Here is an 18998-nt window from a genome sequence, read left to right on the forward strand (position 1 = left end):
CTTTCTCCATTGTTGATGTCGCTTAGTCATTGTGACTAACTCGACTACCAACTTACACTCTTGCCCAGTAAAGGAAAAGGTGTTGGCTTAACCATCATGATGCTTGCTCATTTGATCAGTGAGCATTTCCCCCAACTGAACAACAGGGTAAATTCCTTCAAGCCAACGATCGCTGATGATCGAACAAATGCTTACATCACATGTATGTGTCGCCGAGGGTCGCAATGCTTCACAAGTGGTTGAATCCCCAAACAGCACAATGAGGCAACTACTGTGACACACCCTGTTTCCCAGAGAAGAGCCACGCATGGAAGCATGAAGAGCATGTAGCTGGACCAAAGGGCAGCTTGTCAGCTGTGATGCTGAGATGGGAACTCGAGCAGCAGAGAAGTCCAAGCGCAGGGTGTGCGGTGCCTGAGATTCACGATGGCCGCTGTGTGTCAGAGAGGATCTGTCCTCTGTAGGGTTTCCAATAGCTACTTTTTCAAAAGTTGACCAGCCTTCTCCCCTGGGTGCACTGTGATCTCCAGTCAGAGCACATTCTACACACACACACACACACACAAACACACACACACGTGTATTTGTATATATAAGAAGGCCCTAATGCTCAAATTAGGATAAACTGCACTTAAAACCATCTGTTTATATCTGGGGGCACATTTTATCACTAGACATATGTACTACATGCAACGTTGTAGCACATCATTCGCTGATGTTACTATTCTCAGATGTTCACCCACAGATGTTCAAAGATTAGATGAATTTATAGAGATACTTGTAATCAAAGATGATAAAAATGAAAAGGAAAAACTGAGATAGTGACTTGGGTCAGAACTGACAGGCACAGAGCTGTCAGAACAGAGCCCTGGTGGAAGCCAGAAACTGCCTGTGGCTGCACATATAGAGTCAGAGAGAGACCACTGCATCCAAGCCCGCCTCTACCCACGGCCACGGGATCTAGCTGCTCGCTAGCAGTCGTCGTCGTTGTGAGCCGCCGTGCAGTCCCTTCTGACCTGTGAAGGCCCTGTGCACAGAAGAAGGGAGCCCTACCCAGCCCCGCACCCTGCTCGCAACTATTCCTAGGCTTGGCCCATTGCTGCAGCCCCTCTGCCAATGCCTCTCATGGGGGGCCTTCTCTTTTGTGGCATGCCACCACTTTCCCAAGTAGGATGTCCTTCTCCAGCAACCGGCCACTCCTGACAGCATACCCATCCATTAGGTCTTCAGGAGCTGGCCATGTTTCAGATCTACGGACAAGGTTTGTAGCAGCGATTTCTTCCAAAGTGGGCAGCTGATACTGTCTTTTTAGTCTCAAAGATCCGCTGAAACGTGCTCGCTTGGGGTGACCCTGCTGGCATTTGAAATCCCAGCGGCAGAGCGTCCAGCATCCCAACAACACACAAGCCACCCCAGTATGACAACCTGACGGACAAGTGGTGGCGTGGCGGTCATCAACGTGCTCCTAATCAAGGAGTGCTTTGCTAAGAAAGAATTTATTAAGAATTGGGAATTGGACCATTGTGATACACACAGGGTTGTTTTGATTTGTCTGCTCGTTTGCTTAACATTGTATTGTGCTTTGAGTGAATGTTTACACAGCAAATTAGTTTCCCATTCAACAGTTTATACGCAGACTGGTTGCTATGCAGACAATGTGTGTGCATTTGCTTAATTCCCACCTTGCCTTCCTGTTTCCGTAGCTCCGACTTCGTGTTCGTCTTACCTCCTCATCTTTGTTTTGGGGTATAGTCTGCCCATTTGGTCTTGCATGGTTGATTGCTCTATAGAGAAAATTCCTTGTAGGTGTTATTATTTATTTTACAGACCAAATTTTTATTTCTATCATGTGGGTAAAAAGTGACCTGCCGGTTCAGCATCAGTCCAGGTTAAAAAGGTGTCTTGGGGCAATAGTCTCAGCGATTTCCCGAGTCTCTGTAGTCCCATGTGGCTGGTCATTTTATGAAGCTGAATTTTGTTCTACATTTTTCTCTTATTTTAACTGGGACCTCCTACTTCAAATAAGGCATGGGACACCCGGGCAGAGATTGAAGAGCTTCCGATGCCTGCAGGGAAGGTGATTGGGGTCTACCAAGGAGATTCCTCCATTGTGCCCCTTAGCTAGGCTTATTCAGAGCCGTCAGTACTGTCACCAGACACCGTCTAACTGTCCTGGTCTATAAGAAGCTGTGGTTCCTGTGAGTCATTAGTCCCGTGGACTAATCACTTCCTTGGGTCTTGGGTTTCCTCCTTTGCTTCCATTGGGAAGAGACCAACGGTTGAACCTTAGATGGTTGTATGAACCTTAAAAAATCCCCGATGTTACTCACTACACTAGGACATAGAACATTGTCTTTCTGAACTACACCAATTAACCTTTTAAAAAATAATTTTATTGGGACTCTTACAGCTCTTACAACAATCCATCTGTCAATTGGATCTAGCATATTTGTACATATGTTGCCCTCATTAGTTTTAAACATTTACTTTCTCATTGAGCCCTTGGTATTGGCTCTTCCAGAATCCGGATTTTTATCTATCATCAATAAGAGAACTGTCTTAGGGTTTGTCTAAAGAAACAGATTCATGGACACTCATATGTGTGTAAGAGGGAACTTCATATCAAAAAGCAATTGTATATTAAGAAAACATCCCATCCCATTCCAGGTCAAGTCCATAAGTCCAATGTTACCCCATATGTCCAGTACCAGTCCTCTTCAGACTCATGCAACATAGGCATGACAGCAAATGCAGGACGATCACAGGCCAGGGGTGGAACGTCTGGTGGATCCATTTGGAGGTAGAGGCATCTCAGCACTGGTGTGGGTCTCCTCGTGGCTCCTCCAGCTTCGGGACTCTGGCTGCATGGGCGTAGCTCCCTCAGGCTGGTCGTCAGTAATGATTCACATGGGGGGGGGGGCGGGGAGAGGGAGAGAGAGAGAGAGAGAGTCCCGCATCCAGCAAGCTATTCATCTCCTTAGCACCTCCAAATGAGGTCATCAAGCTGCAACCTGATTGACAGGTCAGACCTGCCCCTTCCTCAGGTTGACAGGTTATGTAACTGCCACCAGAACTTTAGAGATTATGCTGAAAAGGATCAGGAAGAATGGACCCGGTGCTGGTTAATATTTCTTCTATGAGGTTCCTTGAACGAAACTGCTTTGGGGCTAGAATTCAGATACACTTTACCTCCCTAAGCACCACAGCTAAGGCCTGTCCTTCTGATTAAGGAGCATGTGGGTCAGGAATTTCAGACACGAGTTTTCACTCTTTTTCTTCTTGCAGCTACTTTATATGGTACTAAACCTGTTTGGAAGCAGTGGTACTTCAGTGGTAGAGTGGTTGCCCAGGGAGACCTAGATTTGATTTCTGGCCAATGCACCTCCCATACAAGCCACCACTCAGCTGTCAGGAAACGCTTGTATGTTGCTATGGTGCTAACTAGGTTTCAGAGGTGCTTCCTGAATAAGACCGTGTAGGAAGAAAGACCTGGCCATTTACTGGCAAAAATCAGCCTGTGAAAAAACCATTCGGATCACAATAATCCAGTGGGCAAAAGTCATGGCATTGTTTCAAGACCAGGCAGTGTTGCATTCTGTGACTCAGTCGCAGCTAGTAATAGCAAGACTTATTAATATCATAAACATCAAAACCTTTTTGGAAAGGTGAGAATACAGTCAATACATCTGGTAAACATGGACACCCTCATTTCATCTACATCTCCCCTCATATATAAAAACAACCAAGCCTTTCCCACAAAAGGTTTGGCTTTTCTTTTGCCTCTCTGTTTTCCATCTCATCCCAACCCATCCTGTACTGGAACTTAATAATATAAAGAGACATCCAATCGCTGAACAACTTCCGAAGCATCACCATGCTCTAAAGAATTATTTTTAACTGTGGGTCCAACAGGTGAATATATTGGCTTATCTCCTCCTGCCCAGGTTCCTGAAAAAACAAAACAAAGCAATTACTGTTAAAGGAAAGAATTACAAAAATCATGCATCTTTAATGAAAGACCCAGGAATAGAAATATTATTATCTAGCTCAGCTGGTTCCCAGTTTGAATCTCTCATGAGCCTATCCTGCCAGTAACCTTGTGGGGAGTGAAAAAACTTGGGGCTGGGGACTCAGGATGCCCAGGTTCCACTCTTGAATCTACTCTAAGCTGTTATGTGACCTTGAATAAGTCAATTATCCTTTCAGAATCTCAGTTTCTAATCGAGACTAGATAATAGCATACTAAAAGCAGGTTATCCTTGTCGTTGGACTATCTGAGTGGCACAAATGGTTAACACACTTGATTCCAAAGTTGGGGGTTCAAATCCACGTAGAGACACCTTGAGAAAGAAGGCAAATGATTTATTGAAAACAAACACACAAACAAAAGTATTTGTGCTCTGGCACAAATGGAGTCGCCATGAGTTAGAATTGAATTCAAAGCACCTGGCACAGTACAACTTAACCTATGGGTTCTGACCAGTCAAGTTTCAAATCCCAACCTCCCTGCCCATGGCCTATGTGACATCAGACAAGTGACTTAACTCTGTGCTTCAGTTTCCCATCTGTGAGCCAGAGACATAGCAAACTTCTCCCAAAGACTACCAGTAACAATAAAACAAAATGGCTCCTGGTGAGGTTTAACCAAGTTACTATATGCAAAGTGCTCAGAATACGGCAAGGCACCAGTGAAGTCTTCTCTAATTGTCAGCTCTTGTCCCCACAGCACCTTGTGAATTAAGAGTTTTCTGACTATCAGACTCTGATACCTCTCCAAAAAAAATCTCTGTATTCATTTCTGGGATTTTAGTCTGGGGGTATAGAATGAAGGCAGAAAATACTGTGACTGAACAGTCATAGTTTCTTCTTTGTAAATATATTGATAGAAAATGGAAAGTAACAGATATATCCCAGGTATCCATTACAAGTAAAATAATCTCACTGGCACAAAATAAGGAATTGCACATGGTAAAATCCATGAAAGTGAGGAAAGCACTCTGTCTTTCAGAAGAAGGACATGGCAGTAAGTGAACATTCATTATCTGTTGATGCTCCCCAAGCCCGCCTCATGAAGCCCTGGGACATCACTATGAAGCAGCCACTTGTTATTATTAGGTGCCATCAAGTCATCGCCAATGCATGGCGACCCCAAGTACAACAGAGTGAACCATTGCCCGGACCTACAGCACCTTCATGATCATTATGAGTATGCTCAAGTTCAGTCTGACAGCCACTGTCCTAAGCCCAGGTCTCATGTGGCAGGTATATATCAGGCAATGATCTGCTGTAATTCATAAGCTTTCATTGGCTAATTTTTCAAAGCAAATCACCAGACCTTTCTTCCTACTTTGTCTTAGTCCAAAAGCTCCAAGAAAACCTGTCCACCAAGGGTGGCCTTGTTGGTGTGTGAAATGCCATTGGCATATCTTCTCACGTCCTAGCAAGGCACACATCACCATAATATGAAAAATTTCCAGAAGATGCATGAAGCAGTCATAATTGTCCCAAATTTACAGACAAAGAAATTGAGGGTCAAGGAGGCTAATGAACCCAGGAAATGCTGAAAGTGGACTTTGGGGCCAGGGCGTGGTGCCCCAACAGACTGGACTGGAAAACACTTCTAAAGGCCAACAAACAGTCCTTGAACTAACTACAAGCTTTTCTTTCTTGAAAAAAAAAAAAGAAAGAAAGAAAGTTCAGATTGAACACAGGCCTAACTGCAAAACCTCTACTCCTTCCATACATACCAAAAGGCTGACTACAGAGCACTGGTTTGCACCTACTGCTTTCCACTGATAAAACTAGAGTTGGTTTTTATAAAAGCTAATTATACAATTGAAACCCAGCAAAGAAGGTTTTCTCTTTTTAAAAAACCCTGACATAAGTTCTATGAAGAAAAAAAATTTTGTGCAGAATACTACATCATTTTCTAATTTCTTATTATCAGCAATAGAACAGTACAAACATTTGTCAAAGTGAAAATGGAGGGCGAGTAGGCAAAGCTAAGTGGAGTTGAACAGAATTTGAAATCCGACGCAACCCTCATTTTCCTACTCATTAGCAGTAGATAACCCAGCCATTCCCTCAGATTTTTCAGCTACACAATGGGACAGAGATGAGGGCATGGTGAACCTGTGAAGTTAGGTGGAGTCAAGGATAAGAAGAGCCCACAGTCTCGGGCATGCTAGTTGTCATTATTGCATCCCATCTTAACAGAGAGGATGGTTCCTGAGTGTCTTATAAGTCAGCTACAATCAGATACACTCAGAATCCTAAGGATCGCCTCTTCTATGAATTCCATCAGATACACTCAGAATCCTAAGGATCGCCTCTTCTATGAATTCCATCAGATATACTCAGAATCCTAAGGATCGCCTCTTCTATGAATTCAATCAGATATACTCAGAATCCTAAGGATCGCCTCTTCTATGAATTCTGTCTTGACCCCTGCCATCACCAGGAACAATGGAGAATTCTTCCTTGCTCCCTGATGTAGGCTTCCCTGTTCCACAGCCTCAACATATATGAGAACTGATTGTACATCTGTCTCCTGCAGCAGTTGATGAGCTCCTGAAAGCCGCAGCTCACTCATTGTTTGCCATTGTATGGCACTGTGATGGACCTAACAGGCATTCTATAAGGGATGAAGGAAGGAAGGAAGGAAGTCCACTTGTCTGTGGCTGGGTTCAGAGCCAGCCACATAATTTATGACATCCAGTGAAAATGCCCCCCGCCCATCCATCTTTTGTCACACGGTGGTAGCTGCCATGTTTCTGTGATACTGGAAACTACGCCATTGGCATCTCAATACCAGGTGCGTCATCCATGGTGGACAGGTCTCAGCAGAGCTTCCAGACTGAGGCTAGAAAGAACAAGTTAGCAATCTACTTCTAATAAAAATCGAATGAGTCATGACAGAATACTGCCCAATGCCGGGCTGGGACCTGAGGCCCTAGGCTGGAAGGCACAATGGAAGAGGCACAACAGTGGATCGTGAAGATGCTGCAGTCAGGCAACACCTTTTGTCCTGGAATACAAGGGTTGCCAAGAGTCAAAGCCAGCTCCGTGACAGCTAACAATAAAAATAACTAATGTGAAATGAGAATCAGGGCATCTTATTTAAACAGCCACCACTCTCGGTTAGTTTCTGGTACCGTGAGGACTTGAATATTGCTTGCGTGCTAGAAGCTATATCACAAGGACTCCAAAGGCCCGCAGATCTGGTCAGAGGTGTAACGAAGGCAGGGAAGTCATGGCGCAGACCCTGAGCATCACCGCAAGGGGGCGCCACGGAGCAGTTTCTATGAACCATCACCACTCATGAGAGAGATATTCAGCAAGTCCGAAGATTTGTATTTTAAAAAACTCCGTGGGTCAAAGCAGACTGTGTGGTCTTGCTCTGCTGAGCGCAGAACGAGAGGAAACGGAAAATGAAAACGGCGTTGTGCACACTGCAGACCACTTTTCATCAGTGAAAACAAGGAAGGCGCATTTGCCGTTTCATGTAAGACCATGAGATGCTAAATAAAACATTAATGAACTTGACTTGTATTTCTGAACTGGCATTATGATAAAGTCATCTAAAAGATGGGCGATGGGTGTCCGATGTTTAAACACAACTTCAGTTCTTGTCGTAGGCACTGTTCTCCATAGACACACCTCTGCCCGTGGTAAGCAGTGAACTTCCGAGACTAAGAAAATCCAGGAAGAAAGGTCTAGCTAGCTCCTTCCAACAATTAGCCCACGGAAACCGCATGGATCACCAGAGGACATTATCCGACTCGCTTGCTTGGCCTATGTCATCAGTGGGCTCAGTCCCTTGAGTAGAGCATCGTGTTTGGTGAAACAGAGGGCCGGCGGGCGAGGGAGACTCGCAGAGAGACGACAGGCACAGTGGTCACAAGGGTGGGCAAGAGCATGCTATGCTGGTGACCGTGGGCATTCCACAGCTCTGGAGAGGAGCCCTGGGGGTGTGGTTGTTACGAGTTGGGCTGCAATGCACACAGTCAGCACTTTGAAACTGCCAGCTGCTCTGAGAAAGGCAGCGCTTCTTGCTTTCTTTTTAATTAAATAACATTTCATTGACCTATCTTACTCATTCCAATATACTCTTTCTTTTCCCATACAGTTCTGCTCTTCAATCCCATCGGGTGGGGCCAGAGCTTTCTGCTCCTATAAACTGTTACGGGCTCAGAAACCCACAAGGGCAGTCTGGCTATGAAGCAGCATCGACTCGGTGGCAGTGAGTTGAGGTTTGTTGTTGTTCTCATTTTTATTGACCTACCATGGAGTTGATTCTGACTCCTGGCATCCCCATAGGACAAAGTAGCACCATCTCAGACTTCCCAAGGGGGCAATCTTTATGGATCCCGCTGTCATACCTTTGTCCCACAGAGTGGCCTGACCACGGGGCCACCAGGATTCCAACCAACTCCTTAGACACCAGCTGGCATATAAAGCTTGCTCCTTTACTCTGCCCTCTCCCAGCCTCTCTCTAAATTTATCCTCGTATATTTATTGGCTAATTAATGGCCATTCTAAGAACAACTTAAAATGTGTCCTATATTTCCCGGTTCCCATGTCTATCATATAATGCTCATTTGAGATGCAATTAGAAGAGTGGGGTCCCACAGGCCCAATGACCATGAAGACACCCCCCCTTGGGTATAGTCCTAACCAAGTAATAACCAAGGAATAAAGGACAAGATTCAAGTAATCACTGGTATGCAAGGGCATTGTGCAGCCACCCTCTCCCCTTGTAGGAACACTCAGAAAGCCTTTGCAAGGAGGTGAATTCCTTCAACAGCGCATACAATGCTCAAGTAAGTTTCTAGCTTCTTTGGGTGGGGCTGAGGTGGGGGCAGGGAAACCACTATAAAAAATGATGCCTGGAGAAAATGGCTGGGTTCCATTTACTCATATGCCACTCTACCTCCGGGCATGGAGGAGCCTGGCAAGATGTTATAGCGTAATTGTAAACTCCTCGAACAGCTGAGCATCAATGGCTCCTGTTGTTCCCAGTCTTTCGCAAGCCCGTGAGTTCCAAAATTGCACCACACACACAAAAGGAGCAGGAGCTAATTGCATTGCATATTTATAGTTCCCTGGCTCCTACCATTATCCACATAATTCCCCATGGCTCCGAATTACCTCAATCAGCACTGGGGAGGGGGAATAAAAGTTTTTTAACAATTTCAAGTAAATTCAGGGCTTGCTGCCACTACAGAATCCCCACTTCGGTTTACCACTAGTTTCTGAAGAAACTGGATCGTTCTTCTGTTGTGCTTAGATGTAATCAAGGATAATAGCTTCTTAAATAATACCAATTGGGGGGGGGGTGCATTTTGGTATTTTCCCGGAATTGGAGATGGTGGAGGGGGCAAATGCATTTTGAATATAATTTCTGTTTGGCTCTTAAGTGAAAGCTCGGAAAATAGTATCCAATGACTCTTTCGTGCCCTCTCGCCTCCCCTACTTTATAACCTGGAGTGTCCAGAGTCCTTGTATTTCACTCCTGGACAGCCTGAAAAAGGGTTTCCTGAAAGTCCTACACTGAGAAATGAGCTTCATTAATCCAGACACCTATCAATGATTTAAGCTGGAGACAATAAAACTTTCTTATTATTATAATCTTCAGTGAAAGCACATGAAACGTCTCTTAAACAAGAGCGCGGTTGCAGTCTCTCCTTCTCTCCATCGGCTTATTATTAATTCATTTGACTGTCGGATCTCAGTTCTAATCAGAGTTGGCTCCCGTGGCTGCACTTACAATCAGCTCAACGCCTAAACAGCCGCGTGCAATCACCCTCCTCCACAGAGGATCCTTAATGAAGACAATCAGCCCAAAGGCGACGGGATGCTGAGGCGCCCTCTGCTGGCCCCTGACGGAGCTCAGGGACTGCCAGCACCAGGTCTGCATCCGGCAAGGGCAGGAGAGACAGGGCAAAGCAAAAGCCCAAAATAGCTCCAGAGAGGCGCTCGGAAGACAGCCTGGTCCAGAACATCCATCCCTCTTGGCCATCCGAGGACTGAACTCAGGCCAACAAAGACATTTGGTTTTACACCCTGTTCTTGGTTATGTGAGGGCCCTCGTCAGTGCTAACAGTTTATGTTAGATTACCAGTCTAAACGTTGGCGGTTTGAAACCATCATGGTGGGCCGGAGACCCACGGGCCTGCTGTGATAAAGATTACAGCCAAGACAACCTATGGAGCGGCTCTACTCTGAACACATGGAATCAACTCCAAAGCAGCAGGTTTGGTTTGGTTTATGGACTGAGTTTTGTCCTAACCCTTATGCCGGTGACCGTGTCCTTGTTTGGTGAAATCAGATTTTCCTTTGCAGATGCTATTACTCATTGAAGACGCCATTAAAGAGTAGGCTGAGCCTTAATTGCCTCTGAGTAGTGGCTGGTAAAAGGGGGGTCACACACAGTGAAACAGTCTTGCACGGTGAAGACATCGTGTGCAGATACCCAGAAGCAGGCACAGGTTGCCTGCACCCACTAGACACTAAGAAAGAGGCACGGGACAGTGTCTCTCTCTGAGCCTCCAAAGGGAATTCCTTGCCTCTAGAATTGTGAGCTAAGTGCTACTCTTTACAGAAACCCGCTCCCATCTAAAACACCAACCCCATCTAAAAATAAAGATTTTTTAAAAAATACTGGCTAACATTTAATATTGGAAGTGTTTAGTTAAAACTCCAAGGCACCAATTGCTTTGGTAAAATTATATGTTCTGTAAACGGGCCCTGCCTTCCTGCATGCTAAACCTTGTTCGGTGCTGAAGAGAGGCAATCATCCTCGGGTCGGACAGTTTCTGGTTCACCGTCATCCCCAGCTCATCAGGTTGGCTCCTTTGTTTACCTGCCTGCCTCCTATACTCATTTGGGTCTTTCTCCAAGCTTCTCCTATCTGTGGTTGGGTTGGCACAAAATGTCACAGAGAAAATAAAGCAGAAATTTTACTCGCAAGTTTTGGCGTCTGGGACCTTGCATGAAGAAAGGATTGTTGTTGGTAGCTGCTGCTGAGTCAACAATACGGTCGTAATAAGACAAGCCCACCATCCTCACTGAGCTTCCTTTCTCACCTGAGAGATGGGCCACAATCCAATGAGCATGTAAACGTGTGTCCTAGCTGAGAACGAGCATCGTGAAGCTACAAGATGGAAACAAATGTGAGGAACCAAAGATGGCCCCGCCAATTTCAGTAACCACTTCTCCCTCCACACCACTTCCTCTCTTCAGCCCACCTCCCACCCACCAGGTGGACTCGTAGATAGAGACTCATGAAGTCAAAAGGCAGCTAGGTGATACGGATGGCTATGTGCTAGAAGGCTACTGGTTCAAACTCATTCAAAGGCCTCTGAAGAAAGACTTCATGATCTGCTTCCAAAACATCTCCACCTTGAACACACTATGGGATAGATCTACTCTGTGTACATGGCTTCGTCATAAGTCAGAATTCACTCCGACTCCCCAACAGCCACAAGGCAATCAAGAGTACCTGAAGTCTGCATCTGGCCTAGGGGGCTTCTGGGAGAGAACTGGAGGAGAAATGATAAGAGCCAAGGTGGCTCTTGGTACAAAAAGGCCTGAGGCCCCCTTCTCCTTGCCCAAAATGCTCCCCACAAGGCAGGGAAGCTGGATTCCAGGTCCCTCACCTGGAGAGTCTCCTTTCAAGGGTCCACACTTTCCTCTTTATTTCCTCACCAGCTTCCGGCTCTTAAAATAATCCAGACAGTTAATAGTCCATGTGCTTTCATGCCCTGGGCATTCTCTCTTTTCTCTCTCCTTGCATCACCTTGCATGTGGGGGTCTCAGGCACATATGTATATAGAAAGGGAGGTTTACGTCCACCAAAGGCTCACACGGTTGTAGAAGCAGGCACATTCCAAGACAATGGACTAGATAATAGAGGGTTCTCCTGGGCTCACCCAACTGCATCAGTCAATGCACCAGCAATCAGCAGGATGATAACAGCTTCTTGCTGCAGAGGAGCATGAATTCAAGGGAGGTGGAAAGATGGTAAAGCTCTGATGACTCCCATCATTGGCAGACAATACAGCAAGCTGTTGACACAAGGTGGGAAGGTCCACAAGCCAGATGCCGAATCCAGACCCAGCCAAAAGCAAGCAAGTTTTTCTCCAGCACCTAGTGACAGTTCAAACCCCAGCAAGTAGGGCATAGACTACCCAGGGTCCAAGATGGCACTTTAATACCTTCTTTTTTTATTGTCAGTGGACTTGTACCATCAATGAATTCTCCTCAGAGCCCTCTCTGAGCCCAAGTCAAACCTAAGGGTGGATGGGAATGGAGGTTGAGAGAGAACAAGAGAGATTATTGGCAAGAATTAAATTTTTATATCAATCAACTTTGTAATGCAGTTTTTCTCACAGGTTAGGTCAGAATGTGAAGGCTTCCGACACATTCTTCTCATCATTTTTATTGTTTAGCTTATTGGCACTGACATAGCAGCCACCCTGGCAGACTCTCCCAACTTTGCATAAATTATAGCGCCACCTTGACATTCACAGGTTCAACGTCCAAGCAGCCTGCATATTCACACACTGGATATTATCACTCCAAACCTCTTTTAGTGTGCCAACTTTTGAGTATCATTGAGGAGCTAGGGAATGATCAATGCAAGCTCTCACATCGTGGTGTTACCTGAGAGTCAATTGTTCTGTCTCCATCCAGCAGTTTTTGTGCAATTGTGGGGGTGTTTGATTCTATTTTTCCCTGTCAGTTGATAAGAATGAGTGGAGAACAGAAAAATGAAAGTGCTGGTACAGCGATAAGCAGCATAGGTTATATAAATGTAAGACAATTGAGACAAAGATGAAAATCATTAAGGAGCCTGAAGACAGCGAATCTTTCACCTTAATCAGATTCTCATTGGACTTGGGCAGGTCAATTGTGTGTTCAATTAATTGTGAAGGAAAGGAACACAATTAAAGAACATGTACCAAATGTTGGCAATAAATCACACATGATTGTGCTTAAAAAACTGAGGTGTAATTAGGGATTTTACAACTTTCTTAGCTCTCTGACACTGGAACGCCTGCTTCCTTTATATCAGACAAATCTAGTGCCTTTCCAGATCTAGTGGCTTTCCAATGTTCAATCCTTGTACATACTTTTCAAGATGTGCAATGTATAAGAGGAGAGGACTACCTGTACTTTTGAGAGAGAGAAAATAATGAAGTCAAAATTTATATCAACCTAATAACAACATCTGAAAGGAACTTCTGGGCACTATGAACAGGTACCCCCACCCAGATAGGGTGTGTACTGGGTTACATGTTGGGCCATAATAACCAGGTAAGGAGTTCAAACCCACCACACACGCCATGGGAAGAAGAGGAGGCTTTCTTTTCCCACAAAGATGTATAGTCTTAGAAACTCACAGGGCAGTTCTACTCTGTCCTGTAGGGTCACTGTAAGTCAGATTTGACTCAATGGCAGTGAGTTTGTTTGCTTTGCCCTATCATTTTATTGTATTTTGGTGGCTTGGGTATTTCAAACTCCAGCAGGGTCACTCCTGATCCACACATTTCAGTGAAGTTTCCAGACCAAGAGAAAGTAGGAAAAAAGGCCTTTGAGATCTACTTAAAATTAGTCAATAAAAACTCAATGAATTTTTATTGAGCATGATCTCATTCAATCTAATGCCAGAAGATGAGCCCAGATGCTGGAAGGCACTCAAACAGTGTGTGCAACATTAGGCTCAAACACACCAGTGCCCATAAAGGTGGTGTGAGACCAGGCAACACTTTGTTGTGTTGCACGTGTCATGTCACCATGAATCGGAACCAAGAGAAGAGGAATGGAGTTTGAATTAGTAATGTAACCATGAGCTTCTCCACAGGACACCACCTGAATACAATGCAACACCAAAGACCCTGAAGATATGCTGCCACAAATATGAAATAAGCAACGAGCAAGGGTATTCATATCTGCATCATTTATTTATCAAGGGACTGGAAACCCAGTATCTCTCAGCAGGGAAGTGATTCAATAGCTTGTCACACAATGAAGAGTCATGAAGCAGGATACAAGAAGAATCAAGATTTCTCTGAATTAACGTGGAGTGATTCTCGGATGTATTAAGCAAAGCCATCCAAGTGCAGAACCTTCCATGGGGCTTAGTACTTCTTATGTGTGAAAGACAAAGGAGTGAGTACACACACATGCATACACGCACACATGCATGCACAATGTATTTTCAAAGAAACACAAATATTAACTCAAGTTTGCCTGCAGGTGAGAACAGGAGAGAGAAGATAGTGGTAGGAATTTCTCCAAAGATACACTTGCGCATAATTTCTGAAGAATATGCATATTTTATATTTTTAAACATTAAATTAAAGCAAAACCAAACATTTGAATCACACATAATTAGAAACAAATGAATTTAAGGGCATATGAAATTGATAGTCATGCAGAGAAAAGAAGACATCTTTGAATACAAAACTTTGACTAAACCTCCTGTTGTTGTTTTGTGCTGTTGAGTCAATGTTCAATTCACAGTAGTCCCATGTGAGAGTTCTCTGCCCCGTAAGGTTTCCTAAACTGTAATCTCTATAGAACTGACCCTGGGGTCTTCATTCCTCATAGTTCCTGGGTGGGTCCATGCCACCAATCTGGTTAGCAGCTGAGCACTTAGCTGCTGCACCCGATGTATAAGGGCTTCTTATACATCTTTACAACTTATATGTATCCTAAACATTAAAAAGGGAATGAAATCATATTACTCAGTGGAGTCACTTTAGTATTAACATTCTACTTTTTAAACTATTTGTTTAAAATTATCATTTTAAAGAGGCATATTTTTAGCCCAGAATTTTATACCCTGCCATGTGGTCTTCCACCACCAGTCAGTCACTCATCTGTCAGTTTGTCATGGTGTGGTGACAACTTGCATGTTTCAGTGCTGCTAAAAAGCGACGCCACCTGTATTCTAAACAGCAGCAGGGCCAACAGTGGTGACCAGGTTTCAGTGGATCTTCCAGACAAAGAACAGACTAGGACGAAGCACTCCACTTCTGAGGGATTCACCACTGAAAACCATACAAATCACAGGGGAACACTTTCAGATAAAGTGCTGGAAGATGAACCCCTCAGGATGGAAGGAACTCAAGATACGACTGAGGAAGAGCTGCCTCCACAAAGTAGTAGAGACCAGAACGATGTAGACGGAGTGAAGCTTTTGAGGCCTCTGATGCTTGATGGGGGTGATGCAAAGAACAAGAAACGGTTGCACACATTCATGCAAGCACTCCCACAACGGGAATATGGCGCAGGACTGGGTGGTCTTTCCTTCTGTTGTACACCAGATGGACGTGAGTCAGAACCAATGCGACAACACCTGACAACAACAACAAAGCAAGACGTTGTCTTCCAAGTGTCAAGCATGATAGGCTATAGATATACACATCCATGGGAGGAAATTACTTTGAAAAATGACTCTAAGAATAATCAAAAAATTAATAAAGTTTAAGAAACCAAAAATGTGTCAGTCATGGTATAGTATGATTGACCATTTGTCCCGCACACATTTGAGTCTCAAAGTTAGGAATGCCTGTTGGATTTTGCTTTTCAAGAAGGATTCCAGGGTGGAGTTTGAACCTACCTAGAAAGCTCTCTCTGGCTGCTTTCTCTACCATACTAATACAAAAACAACCAAACAAACAAACAAACCCTGCTTCCTGAGTCTTATTCTTTCCCCAGAGCAAGGAGAAAAGCTTTGGTCACATTTCACTACCACACAAAAATCTCAATATCCTCTGTTCCAACACTTGTTTAATACTAGCAGAACTATTTACATGGCTAAAATGCTGTGCTGGGAGAATCACTACTTTAAAGTCCTTCCCCCCCGCCCTTTCTTCTTCAATATCTCTGTACAGAGTAGCACAGAAGACATGTTCATTGCCAAAAACATTTCAAGTAATAATTTTATGCACCTTCCAACCTCATATTGAATGACCCAAGTGTTGAGGTTTGGTTTAGTTTTCAATTGGTAAAGAGTGAATAGAAACCAGTCGGTGGCAGATATGTGCCTCTTTAATCTCTCTTTTTGTCATCTTTCACATAACTGTTGCAATTATCCTTACATTGACCATTTTATGAAACTATGAAACCAATTTACTAAAAATGCATATAAAAGAATGTAGAATGGCACAAGAAAGCAGAACAACAACATAAATCTCTGGGTAGTGAAACCTGTGTAATTATTTTTTCTTCATTCTTTTAATTCTTAAAGTTTTCTGCAAAATAACACTTCATTATCACAAAAATACATTTTAAATCAGCACATATAATTTTCTATCTGTGCTATGGTCCTAATTGCATTTTTTTAAGATGTACAACAAGAGAAAAATGAAAGAAAATCAACTTAGTTGCTTTTTCTGGCTGATGAGACTATGACTACGTGTTTGCTTTCTCTCCTCTGTTTTTCACTTCTGAATTTTCCAACTTTTCTACATCATGAGTATTTGTTACTTTTATAATGTTAAGGGATTCATTCTTTTTCGAGGGGGCCATGTTTTGGTGGGAAAGGGGGACCAGGGAAAAGAGTAAATCAAAATTACTTCTCGGGAGGAAATCACCAGGTTTGTTGTTACAAATTTGAAATGAGATTAAGGGACTAGGGAGGAGGGAGACTTTAAACAAGAAGTGGAATTAGGCACACTCACCTTCCAAGCCTACAAGGCATGCACGAGTACACACACACACACACACCAAATCCACTACTATCAGTCTATGTCCACTCATAGTGATCCTGTGACTCATAGTGATCCTGAGACTGTAACTCTTAAACAGGAATCGAACGTTTTGTCATTCTCCTGTGCAGTGGGCTGGTGGTCTCGAACAGTCCAACAGGTAACCCCTATATCACCAGGGTGAAACTGTACACTGAGCAGCAAATAAATGCATCTGGCTGGTCCCGCATTCCCTGTTCTCAGTTCTGCGCCCTTGTGGGTCTCAGCAGAAGAGGAGGTGAACTTAACATCCACCTTCCCCTTCCCAGGTTTTCCCCTTGTCATGAGGTCAGTACAGCCCAAATGCGCACATTCAGTTCTTGCTGCCCCACCTGTGAATTCGAGAGCTGTGAGGCTGGTGGTGTAGTGGTTATGTGTGGGGCTGTGATGTGAATGGCAATCAGTTCAAAACCACCAGCAGCTCCACAGGAGAAACACTGGGCTTTCTACTCTCATACACAGTTACAGTCCCAGAGGAGGTCCGGTGAGTCAGCACTGACTCAATGGCAGTGAGTTGAGTGTTTATTTGTAAAGAAAGTCGTGATTGCTTTATGCCCCAGGATTAAGTGCCCTAAACTAATTGGGCAGAGAGCAGGCTCTTTCAAACTGCATTACTGTCCCTTAATAAAGTTTCTTTCCTTTTGTCACAGCGAAGGAAAGCATCTTATCGCTTGCCTTTCAAAATGATACGGCAGGAGGCAGATAGCACCAGAAACGGATTCCCTGATGGGAAAAAAAAAATCACGGCAGACTTTATTTGATAGCAATGATAGCATGCACACACAAATAGCTCTCTGTTTTTAAAGATTGCTGGTAAATGTCTATTATGCATTTCTTAATGAATTAGCAAGGTTTTGTTTCTTGGGGGGGGGGGTTGCTATTGGGTTAGCCTGGGTAACCCAAAATGAAGCTATGTGACATTAAGGTTGATTTACTGTGGGATTCGGGACTACTGTTAATAATATGTGTTGCTTCTGCACTTAGAGGATGACAAGAAACATGCCAGGGCGGGTGTCTCCCAAGCCCTCACCCCTTGAATGTTTATACCAACATCATGCACATAACCATCCCTCTCCAAGCATTGCTGGGGGGCAGAATGACTTTGCTTCTTGTTATTGCTTGTTTTTCCTAATGCCCCTCATTATGCTGTCCAACATTCCGTGGGCCCCTCTGGGACACCTGGAACCAATGTCTTCAGGAAATGCATTTAAGGGACTTCACTCATCTCAGGCCGGGGCAGTCGTTCCATCAGCTTCTGTTTATGACAGTCCAAACGTGAGAGGTGGCTTTTCCCATAGAGGCCAAAGCCTAGATTTTGGAGTCAGACAGACGCCAGCTCCAATCCCAACTCAGCCACTTATTAGAGTTTACAAGCTGTGACAGGTTACTCCATCTCTAAGGTTTGATTACACCCTTGAACAGACGGATAAATCGCACATCACAGGATGGGGACAATGAGAAGAGACAACATGTGGAAAACATCCACCCAGAGCAGCCTTCTGAAAAGGAGAGCCTCTGTTCTCACCTTCCCACCACTAGCAGGACCGTCACTTACATTTGTCTGTAATGCCAAGTCCTATGAGAGATGGTTAAGGGTTCTTCTTATTGGCTTGTTTTCATTTTTCAAATGGGACTAATGTCATCTGAACCTATATATTTCCTGAATGCTTCCTCTTCTTCATCACTCAGAATGATAAAATTTCCATTTCAACATGTGTCCCTCTGCTCCCCACTGGTAAATGCTCTCTACATCAAAGTACCACTTCTACATATCTCTAATGCTGTGGTGGCTTGCATGTTGATATGTGACTGAAAATTATGTCACTGGTTATGTTAGTCTGGGTACTTTAAAGAAACAAGCCCATAGAAACTCATGTATAAGAGAGTGTTTTATATAAAGGTTACGTTTACATCAAGAAAACATCCCAACCCAGTGCTGCCCAAGCCCACGAGTCCAACCTTAACCCATATGTCCAACACCAATCTACAAAGTACTCCTCCATCTCACAAAATACACGCAATGATGCTGACTGCAGGAGGAAAGCCAAATCAGTGAACGTGTAGCATCTCAGTGCTGGCAGTGGTCTCCACATGGCTGCTCCAGCAGCCAGGGCTGCATCGGGGTAGGTCCATGTGGCTTCTCCTCAGGGATGTCTTGCAGGAAGTGAGCCTTGCTAGCCGAAGCAGGGAACTGCTAAGGCAGCTGCACCCTGGTCCAACCATCACAAAGTAAGAGAC

The sequence above is a fragment of the Tenrec ecaudatus genome, chromosome 13, assembly GCF_050624435.1.
Source record: "Tenrec ecaudatus isolate mTenEca1 chromosome 13, mTenEca1.hap1, whole genome shotgun sequence".
Classification (NCBI taxonomy): Eukaryota; Metazoa; Chordata; class Mammalia; order Afrosoricida; family Tenrecidae; genus Tenrec; species Tenrec ecaudatus.